At 39.7% G+C, this 17,308-nt stretch overlaps 1 long non-coding RNA gene across 7 annotated transcripts in view; it reads right to left on the bottom strand.

Moving 5' to 3' along the window:
• Positions 1–803: 803 nt before the first annotated feature.
• LOC108410170 (uncharacterized) overlaps positions 804–17,308 on the bottom strand; it is a 48,779-nt gene continuing 32,274 nt past the window's right edge. For 2 of the 7 annotated variants that reach the window (XR_001856413.3, XR_012132167.1), the window contains 2 exons: positions 2,529–2,692; positions 805–1,030 (listed from right to left, as the gene is read on the bottom strand). This is a non-coding gene — a long non-coding RNA (uncharacterized lncRNA). Of the gene's footprint in view, positions 1,031–2,528; positions 2,693–5,232; positions 5,372–7,247; positions 7,282–17,308 lie in introns of all 7 variants that reach the window. The other 5 variants (XR_012132165.1, XR_012132170.1, XR_012132166.1 and 2 more) reach the window with 4 other exon arrangements.

The raw sequence follows: 17,308 nt of genomic DNA, 5'->3' as shown, positions 1-17,308 counted from the left end.
ATACCCATTGTTACAAGCAGCCCAAGTTTGTGGTACTCTGTTACAGCATCACTAAGAAACTAATATCCCCAGAGAATACTTGCTGAGTAATAAATAGATTGCTTCTGTGTGGCCCCTGGAGACAAATTCAGAATAAATGGATTGATTTTAGAGGGAGAACATTCTTGCTTTAAATTAGGAAGCCCTTTCTAAGAGCCACAGTAGTTCACAGGTGGGATGACCACCTCAGGAGGTATTGGGTTCCCCTTTGTGACAAGGAATATAAGCCTCTGCTGAATAAACACCTGATGAGATTTTTACAAAGAAACTTCAAGCCACAGGTGTTATAAGGATACTATTCTAAGATCAATGATTCTCAAATGTAAAATTAAGAAAATAGCTAGTAACTATTTGGAAATCTAATCTTGGCAATCCAGGATCCACTGAAATGAATAAGATAAAGCAACTTCTCCTGGCTTTAATAGGGGCAGATAATATTAGCACCACCTACTGGCATATCAAAATGCTAATATATTTATGATAATATTTATGCAAGTTGCCTGGGACAGCATATATTAGAGATTCAATCAAAAATGACTTTCTTTCCCTTCCTCTTTCGAGAAAGAAAAAAACCTACGAATGTCTTGAAGTGTCTAAATTCATTTTATTTAAAATAAACCCTATATCTGATAAAGATAATTCATGCAATACACAAAGTTTATTCTAAACACTGACTTAGTGTATCTGAGTAGGATTTCAATTTGTGTGCAACCATAACAAAATGCAAGATTATAATTAAAGAAATATAGATTAAGCCCTTACAATGAGTCAAAAACAATGCAAGGTGGGAATACAAACATGAATTTATTTTTAACAGCACATTTCAATTATTGGAATAAAAATAAGCTTTTATTGTTGTGCCTGTATAGAAGAAAACATTCAATCAAAACATATTTACTTGTAAATGTCTTATTTCTGTAGGGGCTAAAACATCATTCAAATAGCTAAGATGGTTGTAGTTCATCTTCAGTGTTTTGTGAACTGCTATTTTCTGAAAAAAAAATGAATAAAAATCTCATCATTTTTATATGCACATGTGAATAAATGCATGTATGTATAATTATATATCATGTGTATGTATGTATATGCATATATCTATTTATAAAGGTTTTAAATTGTTGCAGTTTGGGGAATAGATTAAAAAATTATGCACACATATAATCTCCACCAGGTATAATCAGTCTCTGTTAGAATGGACTTTTCATAAAATGTTTCCTACTTACCAAAACACTACTGCTTTCCTCCTCCTCTGCCCCCTCCAGGAAACATTTAGAAGCAAACATAGTATTACATAATGCTAGTTTTACTTAACCCAAATTTTATTAAGTAATAGAGAATGAAATTATATCTAACCCCAAGCCCAAATAACTCCTGGGAAAGATTCTGTATGTGCCTTGTGAGAAGGTTCATTCATTGTTTCAACATTTTAACAACTACATTTATGGTTAGAAAAGCAGAGTGTATGATAAATGTTTATTTAAAATATGCCTCCAAACTGGGATGGAACCCTGAAATGTTAGGTCTCCCTCAAAAGTGTTTACCTAAATTTACGAATCTTTCAGACTATGTCTGTATAGAGTAGCTGACTCAAGTAACTTGTTCAAATAGGCTTCTATGGTACCTTTCTATGTTGCTCCAGTAAAAATATTTTCAAGACCAAGGAACTTTCTTTCCTGAGAGAACATTTCTACATATTGAAAAGTTTATTTCAATAATTCTTCTTTGGAACTAAACAAGCTGTGAAACTCGAAGAAACAGAAGAAATCCTTTAACACTTGTATCGTTTTTAGTCACGTATCACCTTTTTTGAAAAGTTCCCTTAGTGAGGTCTCCACACTATCAGTTCTCACCATTAGAAAGTCTGACAACAGCACAGTAATGAAAAAACAGGTGAGAAAAAAAGGTTAAACCAGTTTGAGATCTCTTAAGAGTTGTGTGAATTCTAGGGTATATTTATTGCATTGAGATGCCAGGGATATAGCACAGGTTTTAGAATCAAATAGGTAGGTTCAAATCATAGCTCTGATACTCATTAACCATGCTCCCTTAAGCAGTTCACTTTATTTCCAGCAGTCTCATGTACAAATTAGTGTAAGTAATACCTCCACGCCAGCATTGTTGTGAAAGTTAAATTAGATCCTACACATAAAGCACCTGTCATATGGGGGCACATAACAAATATTGACATTCTTTCATTTTTTTGATGAGTATAATTAGAAGTGGGGAGATGGGAGGGCTCAAAACAACCTTAGATTGTATGATTTTGGCCTTTTTTTCTTTTTTAAAAATAACTTTGGATAATTTATAAGGAAGGCAGGGTACCATCCATGCTTTTCACTTATTTTTGGTAAAAGTCATGAGACTATAATATATATGCACTGTCAGAGATAGGAATCTGAAATTAAGTGAGGGATGGGTGAATGTGATTACATTAAAATACTTGTTATTTCAAAAATTTCAAAAGCATGTTCACACACAATCCCACTTACATCATTATGTGTCTGCAGTAACACATGGATATATTTGAGGCAGAGCCAGATGTATTGCTGGGCTTGGCATGAGTGCACATGGCAAATACTGCTCCATGTTTCCTAGTCATCTGATCGGCCTCCTGACAGAATGCTGGGGCTGGATGGTGTCAACACCAGAAGAGCTAAGAGAAATAAAGATAAACCTCAGGATGTTGTCATGGTTGGTTTCTTACCAGTGCATAGTGGCCTCCATGCTTTAAAATTCATTAATTCATTCAACAAATATTGATTAAACACCAACTTTGTGCCAGACTCTGCTTGGTAACTAACTAGAAGATAGCAGTAAATGGAGTGGATAATGTTCTTGCCATTAAAGAACATGCAGGCCATTCAGTCTAGTGTCAGAAGAAAGTGTATCTGTAAGTACTTGTGAAGATGATTAGAACATTAAAAAGGAAGGCTAGACAGCCCCATGAACACAACTGATGATTCAGTAGACACCAATGGAAGATCCTTAAAAGATGGTAATGATGCCTTTGCAATAGGATGATACATGAACATGGAGCCACAACTATCACCTAGAATAAACAGGTAAACCAAAAGAGAACTGTTGAAAGACTTTCTGAATATAAAACATTTTACATAATGAGTCTCTTGTTTGGGTAATTCTTAAAAGCCTGATGATCACCATTTGTTTACAGTTCACCTTTTATAGAGACCTAATTTCAAGAATCTCTTCAGAAGAATTCTAAGCATCAGTATCATTTTAAGTTGGCCTTTTAAAGGTATAATATCCAGATAATTTACCAAGGTATGCTATATCTTGTGTGTCTGCTTTCTGGTTTTAGCCACTGAATTGTCAAACCTGTTAACTGACTTCAAAAGACATGACCTCAGACTAAAAGTAATGGAATATAGTTTGTAAAATTAATAAAGATAATATAAAGAATATTTAGTCATATTAACAACTAGTGTAGTGGTTTCTGGGCTGAATAGGGTCCGTACATATTGATGGTGTCCTTCCTTGGCTATCATTCACAGGCTTACCTAGCTGTGCTTTCTGCCAATCATTGAAAGGGCCTTCGTTGGCTTTTGAGTTCTTAAGAGTTATAAAATGTTCTTTGTTCCTTCCCTACTGCCTAAGGAGAAGAAAAAAAGTATATATGCATAGATGCATTCCTCAGCATGAAGTCTTTACAGATGCCTTTTTCCAGTCAGAAATAAGCAATTTTCTATATTATTTTCAAAATCAATAGCTTAACTTTTCCTAATATAAGTTTTCATTTCCAAAGTTACTTTTTGGGGCTGGGAAAAGACCTCAAATATTCATCTAGAAACTTAATTTCCTCTGTTAACTTCTCCCTGCCCTTCTTTCCTCAGTTCTTCACACACCTGCTTTTGGCTCATGTATTTTTTCATATATAGCTTCCGAGTAAAACTAACTAGAACTCCAATACCCTGACTCAGTATCTAAATCCCCTTATTCTGATTCTCACCTTTACCAAGCTTTCCAGGTAATGAGTTTTTTATTTTAAAAGTACAGATCATTGTAGAAAGCAATATATGGAGGACTCTCAAAAAAGTAAAAATAGAAATACCATACAATGCAGTGATTCCATTTCTGGGAATTCGAAAAAAACAAAATCATTAATTTGAAAAGATACGCATATGCACTCCTGTGTTATTGCAGCGCTATTTATAATAGCGAAGATATGGAAGCAACCTTAGTGTCCATTGATAGATAAGTGGATAAAGAGGTGGTACATATACACAAAGGAATATTACCATATTCCTTTGCAGCCATAAAAAGCTGAGACTTTGACATTTGTGACAACATGGATGGACTTATAGTGTGTTATGCTGAGTAAAGTAAGTCAGAGAAAGACAAATCCATATGATTTCACTTACATATGGAATCTAAAAAACAACATAAATGAACAAACAAAACAGAAATAGACTCATAAACACAGAGAAAAGAGTGGTGGTTGTCATAGGGGTGTGATGGGGGTGAGATAGGTGAAGGGGAAAAAATTAGTAAGAATGTGATATTTTGATGGTTAAATACATGTCAAAATGCATCAAGCTGTACACTAAAGATTTGTGTATTTTACTGTCTATGCCTCAATAAAAAAATTTTAAAACCCCCCCCCAAAAAAAAAAAAAAGTACAGATCATTGGACCTTAGTATATTCAGCTTCACTTTGAAAAAGTGAAGTTTACATTTTTTAAAGGTTTTTCTTTGGTCAACTCAGCTTTTTTTTTTTTTTGCAACTCTTTGGTGAACTTTCTAATTTTTAGATCTGTGTAGAAAATGTGTCTATTTTTATCTTCTGTCTTTCTCACATTGTATTGTTAGGAAAGAACTTTTCAGTATGCATTTCATGAGATCAAGTAGATGACTAATTCCTGTCATACGACTGCAGGCAAGTTTCTTAACTCTTCCTTTCCTGATTTCTGAAGATATCTCTTAATCTGTGGTCCATTGCTCTATATCATTTGCCGTGCAGAAAGGACTTAACATAAATACAGACTTAATTTTAAAATAAGTACTTCAGGGAGCAGGTTTTACTGTGTGCCGGCAATGTTCTGTTTCTTGAACTAGGTGCTGTTTACACAAATGTATTTTTCTTCACTTTGTGAAAATTCATCCATCTGTACACATGGTTTGTTCACTTGTTTTTCATAAAACGTTTACTACAAAAATAGTGCTTTAAAAAATCACCTTTTGTTTAAGTTCAGTTACATTGTGGCCCATTTTTCCATTGAGGCATTCATCATTTTTTAATTGATCTATGAGTTCTTCCAGTAACTCAAGCCATGAGTCATCCTTGGCTCCTCACTTCCTCACACCTTTGTCCAACCTGTAAGCAAACATTGCCAGCTGTGCTTTCAAAATACATCCAGAGTCCTACTACTTCTTCCCACTCAACTGCTACCTTCCTAGCCAAGATGACATCATCTTTGGCAGATATTATTGCAGTGGTCATGTAAATGGTCTCCCTGTTCCCACACTGTCCCCTACCCAACATTCAGTATATATATATATATATCAATCACACAGCATCCAGAGAAATCCTATCAAATATAAGACAAATTTTATCATCCTTCTGATCCCAGCCCTCCAGCAGCTTCACCTTTTGTTCCAAGTAAAAATCCAAGTCATTGCTGTGCCCTACAACAGTCCTGGGGTATCCACCGTGATGCTGAACCTGGCTGCTCTTCACTCCCTCCCTCACTCCGCCTCACCATGGTGGCCTGCTTGCTGCTTCTCCAACACAGTGGATAATCACCCTCTGCCTGGAAAGCTCTTCTTCAAGAAAGCCATCCACATGTCTTGATCTCCAAATCTTCAGATCTCAACACAAACATTACCTTCTTATTTGAGACCTTCCCTTACTATTCTATTTAAAGTTGCAACTGTCTCCCTCCAACATTTCCTATCCCTTCCTCTGCTTTACATGTAGACTTATTATCATTAAATATGCTATAGATAGATGCAGATGAAAAATATAGATACAGAGATGTATACACATGGTTGGCAAAAGATTGTTTTACATATCTTTAGTTTTCTTTTCACAACTACGAGAATTACATTTCTGAGAAAAACTATAATTATTAAAAACACCGTTACAATAACAAGGTCTCAGAAAAACAGGTGACACATTTTAAAAACAATCAAAATAATGTTTCATGTGTAAATTTGAAACATGGCAAATAGAAGTTACAGAACGTCTGACACAACCTAGATTAATCACCAATAAAATCCCATCCTCAGGCATTCCTGAGTTTCCCTCAACTTTTCACAGGCTATTGCTGAGTCTCTCTGTTCCACTAGGCATGTTCTCCCACAAGTTTACATTTCTGCAGCCAATTTTATCTGTTTACATTTTTTGAAACAGCCCTTGTTAAAATAGATTTTATATGTTGATATATGAGTTATTTCTTGCTTTCCAAATGTAGGTGGAGATCTATTGGGTTGTGGCAATTTTTTGACCAAAGAGAGGGAATAAAAAATGAAAAGTCTGAATCATGAATATCAAAGTAAGTATTAACTTATGAAACTTTTGTTTAAGGAGTATGCCTGTGTGAGGCTGCACATGATGCAAAGTGAATTTCCTAGTGAGGTTTTCAGGAAAAAAAATAGTTTGGAATACACTATTATAGATACCTCCACTGCCTCAAGCCACTCAGAAATTTGCATGGTTTGTATCCAGTGTTTTGCTTTAAGCTATAAAACACTCTTATGCTAGTTTATTTGCGGATGAGAGGTGAGGAGAATCAGATATTTCTAGGACTCAAAAAACCGTCAGCCATAAAGTATATTATTCCCAGAAAAAGAGATTTCAGTGGAATAATTAAAACAAAGAATATGGAAGCATGGTGAGGTTATTTTCATTTGAGGGACTATCTGCCTGTTTTCTTTGTCTTATATTACCCCTACCAAATTATAACAAAAATATTAACATTGACCTAGATTTGTTTAGGATAAGCTACATGAAATAGCCATTATTTGACCATTCTACAGAATTAGGAATTCAATGTGGTTCAAACTAACAATTTGGATATATTCATTCATGGTGGAAGTCTACTGAAAAATTTTGTTCAGGGATTTGGAAGTGTGATTAGGGAAGTTGAAATGGTCTAGTAAGAAGATAAGTCTACAGGGATGTCTTAAGATTTCCATGAAATAAGCATTTAATATTTATTATTCATCTCTTTAATACAACAAACACTTACTGTGCACCTATGTTGTGTTCACTTTCTTAGGTATCTAGGATAGAAAGATAAATAAGATGTAACTCTTGACTTTAAGGAACCTGCAGTCTAATGGCCTGTATTCAATTTGATTTGAATGGAAGTGTTCAAAGTTTGTGCTGCCAATGAATTATTATAACTAAAAATCCTATTTTCCTCCATTTTAAAAATTAAATGTAACTTTCTTTTAAAAATGCATACATGTTATTACCAAAGTGTTACAGAAATGTGTAAGAAAGTAAACTTTCTATACTGGTTTGCATCATTTGGAATTATGCATATTTCAAAATGACCATATTCCAGACAGGGCAGAGGAATCCTTAAGTGGCTATTCTGTAGTAAGACCTTGGGATGTCTTGCCCTGAGAAAATATAAATAGGGAAGGAGACAAAGACAGCCCAGAGGCCCAGTGCTGTCAAAATGCAAATATGGCCAAGGAGCTTTGTGATTATACATACATATATCAAAGAAGTGTGTGTGTGTGTTATGTATGTATCAGGAAAAGTCTAAAGATTCCTGTTGGATATACATGAAGGTAAGGAAGATTTACTGAATAAATTTGAAGAACAAAGAAATCCCAAGGAAAAAACAAACAAACATTCAGAGGATTTCTAACTTCTAAATTAATTAACTAATAACATACATCACTGTCAACCAAGGTTCATAATGAGCTCTTTCCATCCTGCCAAGTAGCGATGAATAAAAATCCAAACATTTCTGCAAATTTTGGCTAGCAGGGCCTTGGGTAGAATATCTCAACTTTGCCAGACACATCTGGGTCAAAAGCAACTTAATTCTTCCAGCCCTTTCTAGGACAAATAGCACAGTGGGGACCAACAGTGGTGAGGTACCAGGGAACATTTAGAAGAGCTTATTCCAGAGCAGGCTCTGCATAAACCCCTCGGCATTCCTTGGCAGGAATAAATAAATAATTTCTAGGACTATGGTGAAGGGAAAAAGTTAAGAGGGTTATAATGATGAGAAGTGAAACTATCTATAACAGCAGTTTTCCAACTTTTGGTCTCAGGACATCTTCATACTCTTAAAAATTATTGAGGACCCCAAAGAGCATTTTTAGAAAGGTTATCACTATTGATATTACTAATTATAAATGAAAGTAAAGAAAGGTTTATATATTATTTCATTTTAAAACAGCAATAATATATCCAGCATACATCTATGTTGACACAAATATTTTTATGAAAAATAATTTTTGAGTAACATGCCTCCATTATATGTCTCATGTTCCTAGACATCTTGCTGTGTGTATCAAGAAAGCAAGGCCCTGACAGCTTGTTACCAAGGTTTTCTCACGGTAGTGTAGGCAGCCAGCATCCTGGAGGGATAAGGTAAGGCCTCCCCTCCAGGACAATGAGCAGGCTTGCTATTGCCAGCAACAAATGGCAGGTTTCCCAAGCTCAGTCTGCTTCTGCTTTCATGCAACCCACTGTGTGCAGAGCCATCCATCTAAGCTCTTTTGTTCTGCCCCTGGGGAGTTGGTGCTCACTGAGGTACCTTGATATAAATATGCTGACACTCTGGCTATTGGGTTTTTCTGTGAGCAATAAGGTTTTTGACTCTGACACAAGTGTCATGTCTTCTGCCACCTTCCATTAAACTGTGGTAAGCTAAGTGGTAAACTTGTGAGTAAAAACCTCAGACTCTTCACAGTTCTTGACAATAACAACAAAAATGTAATAAGAATATTGCGTTAACAAACAACAGCATCAACATTTTTGCAAATCTCTAATGTCAGGCTTAATAGAAGAGAGGTTTTTATCTGATTCAGTCTCTTGCAATACGTTGTTTTAGTTGAAATATATGAAGAAAATCTAGCCTTACACAGACATGTAGTTGGAGAAATGACCACTCTGTTGCCCTCCTAAAATTATCTCAAGATTCTAGTTGTCCTTGATCCATACTTAGAGAACCAACAATATATGTAGCTATGCAACTTACTGCCTACATTAAGATGATTTTACCATTGGACACTGCATTTACACGACTTACCCATTCAATAGAATTCTTGCTCTAGAAGAGAAAACTGCAAATAACTTTAAATTATTTGTTCATTATCATTACTGTTGCTTTTATACTTGTTTATTATTTGTTACAGAACTTTCTGAAAATCCACTTTTCTAAATACAACCACTAAATTTGCCTTCAGGAGAGTAGTAGATAATTCATCAGTCTCATCAGTAGTTGTTAGATAAATAATAGTTATCATCATTATTATTCCCTCTCTCATTTTTTCTTAAGGCTGGTCTATGGCATCCTCCACATATTATGTTAAAAATCCCTTTGTTAAGGTATATTTAATAGCAAAAGACATTCCAGATTCTATCCACATGTCTAATTCAGGATCTAGAAAATGCAATTTCAGAGTAAAGGTACTCTGTAAAGTACTAGCGTAAAGTAGACACAACATGGAAATATTGCTCCTTCAGAGCTTACTGAATGCAAAAGGTTAGTTTATTTGGTGGCTGTCCTGCCCGAGGGTTTCAGCCCCAGGCAAGTTCAGTCTAGATTTGGTGAGACTGAAAAATGACAATGGAACATTTTTGGGGTAAAAGAGCTATACCTAGCATACTTCTTGTGGTGGCAGGTCACATGCTGGAATCTGTCCTCCTCTGGGGCAGCCTGCATGCAGAAAGCTGGTCTCTGCCTCCCGGCTTCTCTGTTCCCTTGCAGCATTAGAGCACTGGGCAGAGCTCTTTATATAGAGCCAATAACAGCTTACTGCCAACATGTGTGGCAAGCATGCACATCTGAGCATTGCATGTGCACAGTGGGCAAGTATATAAGGGTCAGGTGAGTATCCTGGCCATAGGAACTTGAATTTTCCCTACACTCCACCCCTCCAGGAATCTCGCCTCACATCTATGTGCCCTCAATCTTCTGCAATGCTCCCTGTGTGAGAAAGTTGGAGCATTGTAAACATATTGCACAATAGCAACAAAGGCTACAACAATATACAAATGACAATGAAAATTATAATAGAGTTGATAACAGAAATTATGATAATCCTTCAGCCTAAGGAAATTTAATGCCACCAAGTAATCATTCCAGCTGTACTCAAACCAGTTCTACTTAGATGAGTTCACAACCCACAATTTCCATGCTCTCCAAGCAAGCATAAGTTTTGCTATGGTGTGTGCCCAATTCACAGACTTTAGAGGAGACCAACCTTAAGGGTGATAAGACACATGTTTTAGTGACACCAACATAGGCAAGTCTTGTCCATCAGGTAAGATGCATGTAAGAGAGTGGTCCTGTGATAGGACTGTGACAGGAAGGAGGTTCTGCCTGGTCTAGTTTACCATACTTTTACCCCTTTTCCTGTGGGCATTACTGAGTCATATGCACTGGCCATAAAGATAAACAAAACTCCCTGGTAAGATGCTCTTACCTTCCAGCCATTTAGGGTATACTACTGTGATCTTTAGGGGCCACTCTGCTGTTACTCCAGGACCACACAGGAGGCCAGCTTCCAGGCCTTGTTCCTAATGTGCCAGGATGGCCAGCCACTGCTGGTCCATGTGTCAAAATGTCCAACAGCACATCCATTGAACAGAGTCTCCAGGTTGCTGTGGGACTCGGCGTAGGTCACTTTTAGAGCACATGATGCACTCTTCCTGGGCTCTGCTGTCTTCTTCAAAGGTCAAAGTAAGGCCCCAAAGATAGGTTACAGTCCACATTCTCTTTTTCCCCAGGCTAATTAATCTGTTTCATCATTTCCTGGGGATGCCATAGGTAAACGACCTGTACTCCTTCCCAGAGTTGTGACCAGAATACACCAGGCTGGCAAGTTTGCTCAAGCCACTGCAGAGGCCCCAGCCATAACCGTCATCAGTTACATAGACATCCAGCTCACAGGGCCTGGATGGGTCTATCACACTCAAGGACTGCACAACCTTGACTATCTGCTTTGCAGTGACAAAGGCAATTGCATGTTTCATCTCAGCCCCACCTGACACTCCTTCATACCAAACAGTATAAGGGTGTCAGAATTTGTGCCATATATATGATAAACACTCTCCAGTAGTCTAAAAGACACAAAACCTCTTGCAATAATTCCACATTTGTCTGTAAGAGAATCAGAAGTAAGCATAACATCACACACAGTATTAGATGTCCTATTCCCAATGGGATTTGGGCTTGTTTCACTCTAATAGCCTTATCCCCATATCCATCTATAATAGCAGGGATTCCGGGAAACCACTCAGGGTTGCCATGAATCAGCGAGCATTCAGCTCCTGTGTTCATCAAAGCCAGGACACACTGCACATTTACTGGGGACTAATGAATTTATATTTCAACATGTAGCCTCTGGTTCCCAAAACCATATTTCCCATTGTCTTCCTGTGAGGGTCCAGGCGGGGTTGGCACACTCTCCAGTCCTGCACACAGGCCAGATTTATGGCTTTGACTCAAGCTTCCATTTCTTGGTCTTTGCTTTAGCATTCTACTGAAACCGCTGCTCTGGCTTTAATTGTTGCCATAGCTCCAGTAGATTTTATTTGACTTTCCATCCAATTTCTCTCTGTCTGCTTCTGCCTTTATCAAGTCGACCCACATATGGGTCCTCATGACCTTCACAGGGCATTTAAACTCTTCCTCTGAGTAGCGGATATTTCCTTCCATTCTTGCATTGCTTCAGCCTCTCCAGAGTCTGCTACCATATGGATAACCTCACTTATGGGATGCTCTAAGTGAGGGGCACAAATGGCCACTACAGGCCCAAAGAGGGACAGGGGAGCCATTCGAGGCACTATATTCCTCATCCCTGCTGTAAGCAACTCTTCATCTGGGCTATGATGCTCTGGGCTGTAAATCGCATTTTTCATGCCCTCCTCCCATAACACCTGTTGGAACTCAGCATTTGTTGCCATCTAGTGGGGAAAGATGGTAAATCACCCTGTTTGGGCCATACAGTACAAAGTGCAGCCATAAGTCAATCAAGGAGAGGGTGACTTTCTGGGGTCTGATGTGCATTTTGCAGTCGTTGCTGCAAGGCAGGATGATCAGAGAAGTAAGCTTTCCCATCTCTGACCCAGACAGAATAATCCCATGCACCCCTACATCCCAAAGACACAGAAGCCAAGCTGATATCTACTCCAAGGGCTTCTTCTGAAATGGGAGCCCCAATCTACCAGCTCAGCCTGTGTATAGGGGCAAAGCATAGAGTGCTCCACAACCTGGGGAGGGAGCTGCAGCTCTCCCTGAGGAACTTGTGGTTGCTGTGTCTTTATTACTGTCTTAACTACAACTGGGGGTGCTTTCAAGCCGGCGGGCTTTCATCCTTTCTCAGCTCCTCCTCCATTTTCAGGATGGCCGGCACCACTACATCTTTCACCTCCCCCACAGCACCTTACAGTCTGCATTCTTGTGCTGCTGCTTCTCATACTACCATTACATCCTTTACCCGCTCCACAGCACCTCATATTGATGCCATCTCAGTCATTAATAAATTTTTTACCTCTGCTATGGCACCTCACAGATCACGCTCTTGTACTTCTCACAGGAGCATATCCTCCTCCTTCATGACCTTTACCTTTTCTTCAGCACTTTGCTGAGACAGCTCATTCTCCAACAAATCTTTTCCTCCTCCACCGTACCTTGCACCTTGCATTCACATGCTGCCTCTTCTTGTGCTTCTTGCAGTTCATCCTTCTCCTTTACAGCCAAACCACAGTTCCTGCCACCTTGCAGGCACTCTGTTTCTTTAAGGCTCTCCCAATCTATCACTGTCTCAGGTGTCACCTCCACTTCCCCCAAGTGCTGGGGAGGGGCCCACTCCTTTAGGAAGAAAGCCACCTCGGTCCACATGCCTACTGGGGGACACCTAAGTTCCTCCTCATCCATAAAGGATTCCTACAGTATTTTCTCAGCCATAAGGGCAGCCTGCTGAAGCACTGCTCTCAAAAAGGCAGCTTATGCCATTTTTTATGTTTTGTCTGCAGCAAATCCTGCCACCCACACCAAATGTTACACCTGAGGGTTTCAGCCCTGGGCAAGTTCACCCTGGACTCAATGAGACCAAAATATGACAATGGAACATTACTGTGGTAAGAGGGTTTATACACAGTTTATTCTCATGGTAGCAGGTCAAGTGCTAGAATGCCATCTGCCTCTGGGGCAGTCTGCATGCAGCAAGCCAGTCTCTGTCTCCAGGCCTCACAGCCCTAGAGCAATGGGTAGAGCTCTTTATATAGAGTCAATAACAGCTCACTGCCAATACATATGCAAGCATGCACCAGTGAGCACTGCATGTGCAGAGTGGGCAAGTATATCAGAGTCAGGTGAGGATCCTAGCTACAGGAACTTCCATTTTCCATAGAGTGACACTTGCCAAGTAAAACATCTGCTAAATGTTCAGAGTCTTGCCTGAGATTTTCAGCCCTGGGCAAATTCGCTATGGATTTAGTGAGATGGAGAAATGACAATGCAATGCTACTATGGTAAAAGGGTTTATACCCAGCTTTATTCTCACAGCAGTAGGTTGAGCACTAGAATCACCTCTGCATCCAGCAGTCTGCAGGTCTGTAATCCACCTCTGTCTCTGCCTCCACCCAGAGCACTGGGCAAAGCTCTTTATATAGTGACTTAGTCAATAGTAGCTTATTGCCTACAGGTGTGATAGCATTACCTCTGCAGTAGGCCAATTACATAGTCAAGTAGCTTAGGGTTAGGTTAGGATCCTGGCCATAGGAACTTCCATTTTCTCCAAACAGCAAATTTACCACCAGGCAATCCACAATGCACCACCCCCTCCAAAAATAAAATGAAATATAATTGATCAACAATTTAAAACAGTTTAGAAGTTTGAACTAAATCCAATGATATATATTCAGTTGCCTCCTAAGTGGGAAAACCTAGAGAACCAGAGGAAAATTCATCTTAACAGTATAGTTTTTAGTAGTTGCACATTTTTGTGCTATATATGCTTATATGTTAACTAAACAAAATGTTATTCATTAAAATGTATCCACTCATAATTATATCAACATTGCAGTTAATCTTTTGCTTTCAGTTTTATTCCCAACATTTTTTTCTTTTTGTAGAAGAGAACACTAATTCTAAACATTATTTTTCAAAAGTATCAGTTTTTCATTCCATAGAGATAGCTGCTCCCAGTTGCAGTTTTATCTCCAATTTGAATGGCCATTTCACCCAGCTCTGATCATCTGTGGCTGGGAGGGAATGCAACTCTCTTATGAGCATCTCCTGAAGGAGAGAAAAAATGAAATTTCCCACCATCTTCAAGCCAATTATTTCTTGTCAGTTACAGCTTTAGGCAGCTCATCCTTGGCCTGCCCCAGGACACACCTGAATGTATTAAGCTAAAGCCCTTGTTCTCTTGGTGTATTGCTGGGGTGTCAGCTGCCTTAATATTCTGTCCTTGTTCTTGGAACATCATAGCTGAAAGGTCAGACTAAGATAAGAAGGGAGAAAAAACACTTAACAAAAATTAAATAGAAAAGCCATTTTGTCCTTAAAAAACAATTAATAGTAGTAGTTATTTGAATGGGCCTAGAGTTCTTACCTCTTCTGGATGGTTAGTGTAGAGAAAATGAAAGTTCCTATGGCCAGGATTCCCACCTGACCTTGGTATGCTTGCTCACTACACACTATGTTATTATTGACTCTATATAAAGAACTCTGCCTGGTGCTCTGGGCTGTATGGCTGCAGGACAGCAGAGGCTGGAGTGGTGGCAGCACCTAGAACAGAGACTAAGATGGCTGTGGAGGCAGAGGGCCCAGAGGCAAAGACCAACTTCCTGCATGCAGATTTGCTGGGAGTGGATGGGATTCTGGTGCTTGACCTGCCACTGAGGGAATAAAGTTGGGTATAAACTCTTTCACCCCAAGAATGTTCCTGTCTTGCCAATGGGTTTCAGCTCTGGGAAAGTTCACTATGGATTCAATGAGACCAAAGAAATGACAGTAGAACGTTTTTGTGGTGAAAGGGTTATATCCAACTTTATTCCCATGGTGGCAGGTCAATTACTAGAATCCCGTCCACTCACAGCAAGTTTGCATGTAGCAAGCTGGTCTCTGCCTCTGGTCCTCTCTACCCCCACAGCGATCTCAGTCTCTGTCCTCGGTGCTGCCATCACTCCAGCCTCTGCTCTGCTCTCCTGCTGCCTTGCAGCTGCACCACCATGTCATCCAGAGCACTGGGCAGAGCTCTTTATATAGAGTCAGTAACAATGTACTGCCCACATGTGTGAAGTGAGCTAACTAACCAGGGCCAGGTAAGAATCCTGGCCACAGAAAACTTCACTTTATCCACATTACACCACTCCAGGATTCTTGCCTCTCAATCTATGTGCCCTCAATCCTCTGCAATGGTCCCTGTGCAAGGAAGCTGGAACATCATAAAAGAACCATGGGCGGGCCTTACAATAACCACCTTATCCGGCCTCTCCAGCAGAAAGTCTTGCAGACACACAGGCCAATCTTGTTGCTTTATCTCTGCCTTCTGCTTCATCTTCAGTAGCCAGAACTGCTGCTCCTATCTCAGTTGTTGCCACAGCTCCAGTCACCCAATTTCTTTCTGTCTGCATCTGCCTTTTCAAACCAACCCACATCTACATCCTCATGACCTTCATGGCACCCTTTAAATTCTTCCTTTGAGATGCAGACTGTATTTCCTTTTGTATTTGAGCCTGAGGATAGAAGCAGAGCATGAACTTCTCCACAATGTGAGGAGGTGGCTGCACCTCTGGAAGAACCCATAGTTGCTGAGTCCTTCAGGCTCTCCACCAGCTTTTACTCAGGTAGGGTTTCAACCAAGGAGGGGCTGATGCCTCCAGCACTGGCAAGGCCTCCACCCCAACCTGTTCGTCAAACCTCTGCTCATCCATTTCTGGGGCTGATGGCTCCACTGCATCCCACAGCTGCCCCATGGCAAATGGCAGCATGCAGTCTCATGCTGCTGCTTCTGTGCCATTTCTTCTCATGCCATTCCTTTTCAGGCTGCTGTTCTTTCTCATGCTGTTTCCTCTTGGGCTACCACGACATCCTTTATTATTTCCATAGCACTTCATAATGATGCCATTTCAGTCAGCAACAAATTTTCTTTCTCTTGGGATGGACCCCAGTCCTCCACCCATTCCCAGTACCATATGTCCACTGGTATGTGTCCCCATCCATAGGTGCAGCCTGCTGAAACACTCCTCCCATGAGGGCAGCCTTTTCTTTTCCTTGGTCAACAATGAATCCTGCCAACTATAGCCAATTGTCTTGCCAATAAGTTTCAGCCCTAGGCAAGTTCACTATGGAGTCAATGAGACCAAAGAAATGACAGTAGAACATTCTTGGGATGAAAGGATTATACCCAACTTTATTCCCATGGTGGCATGTCAGTCACTAGAATCCCATCCACTCAGAGTGAGTCAGCCTGCAGCAAGCTGGTCTCTGCCTCTGGGCCTCTCTACCCACGCAGTTGTCTCAGTCTCTGTGCTCCATGCTGCCACCACTCTAGCCTCTGCTCTGCTCTCCTGCAGCCTTGCAGTGTGCCACCATGTCACCCAGAGCACTGGGCAGAGCTCTTTATCTAGAGTCAATAAGGACATATTGCCCACACGTGTGTAGTGAGCTAGCCAACAAGGGCCAGGTGAGGATCCTGGCCACAGGAACCTTTACTTTATCCACAGTTCCACTGTCATTTTTCAGTCTCACTGAATCCATAGTGAACTTACCTGGGCTGAAACCATTGGCAAGACAGTTAGTGAAAAAATTTGTCTTCAAAAACATTAAAGCCATCATATTCAAGATTCAGAGAAAACAACAAAAATCTTGAATTGATTCAAATCAAATTAACTTCTAACTAGGACAAACCCAAGTTTTATTACTGTGGGGAAAATGGAAATTCGTATGGCCAGGATCTTCACCTGTCCCTAATCTACTTGATGATATAATTGACATACTGCCTAGGCTAATGCTTATACACCAGTTCGTAATAAGCCATTATTGTTGGTGTTACTACATAAATAGCTCCACCCAGTGCTCTGCCCAGAGGCAGAGATGGAGACAGA

Source organism: Manis javanica, chromosome 6 (genome assembly GCF_040802235.1).
Source record: "Manis javanica isolate MJ-LG chromosome 6, MJ_LKY, whole genome shotgun sequence".
NCBI classification, from domain to species: domain Eukaryota; kingdom Metazoa; phylum Chordata; class Mammalia; order Pholidota; family Manidae; genus Manis; species Manis javanica.
This window is presented reverse-complemented; position numbering and strand designations above follow the sequence as displayed.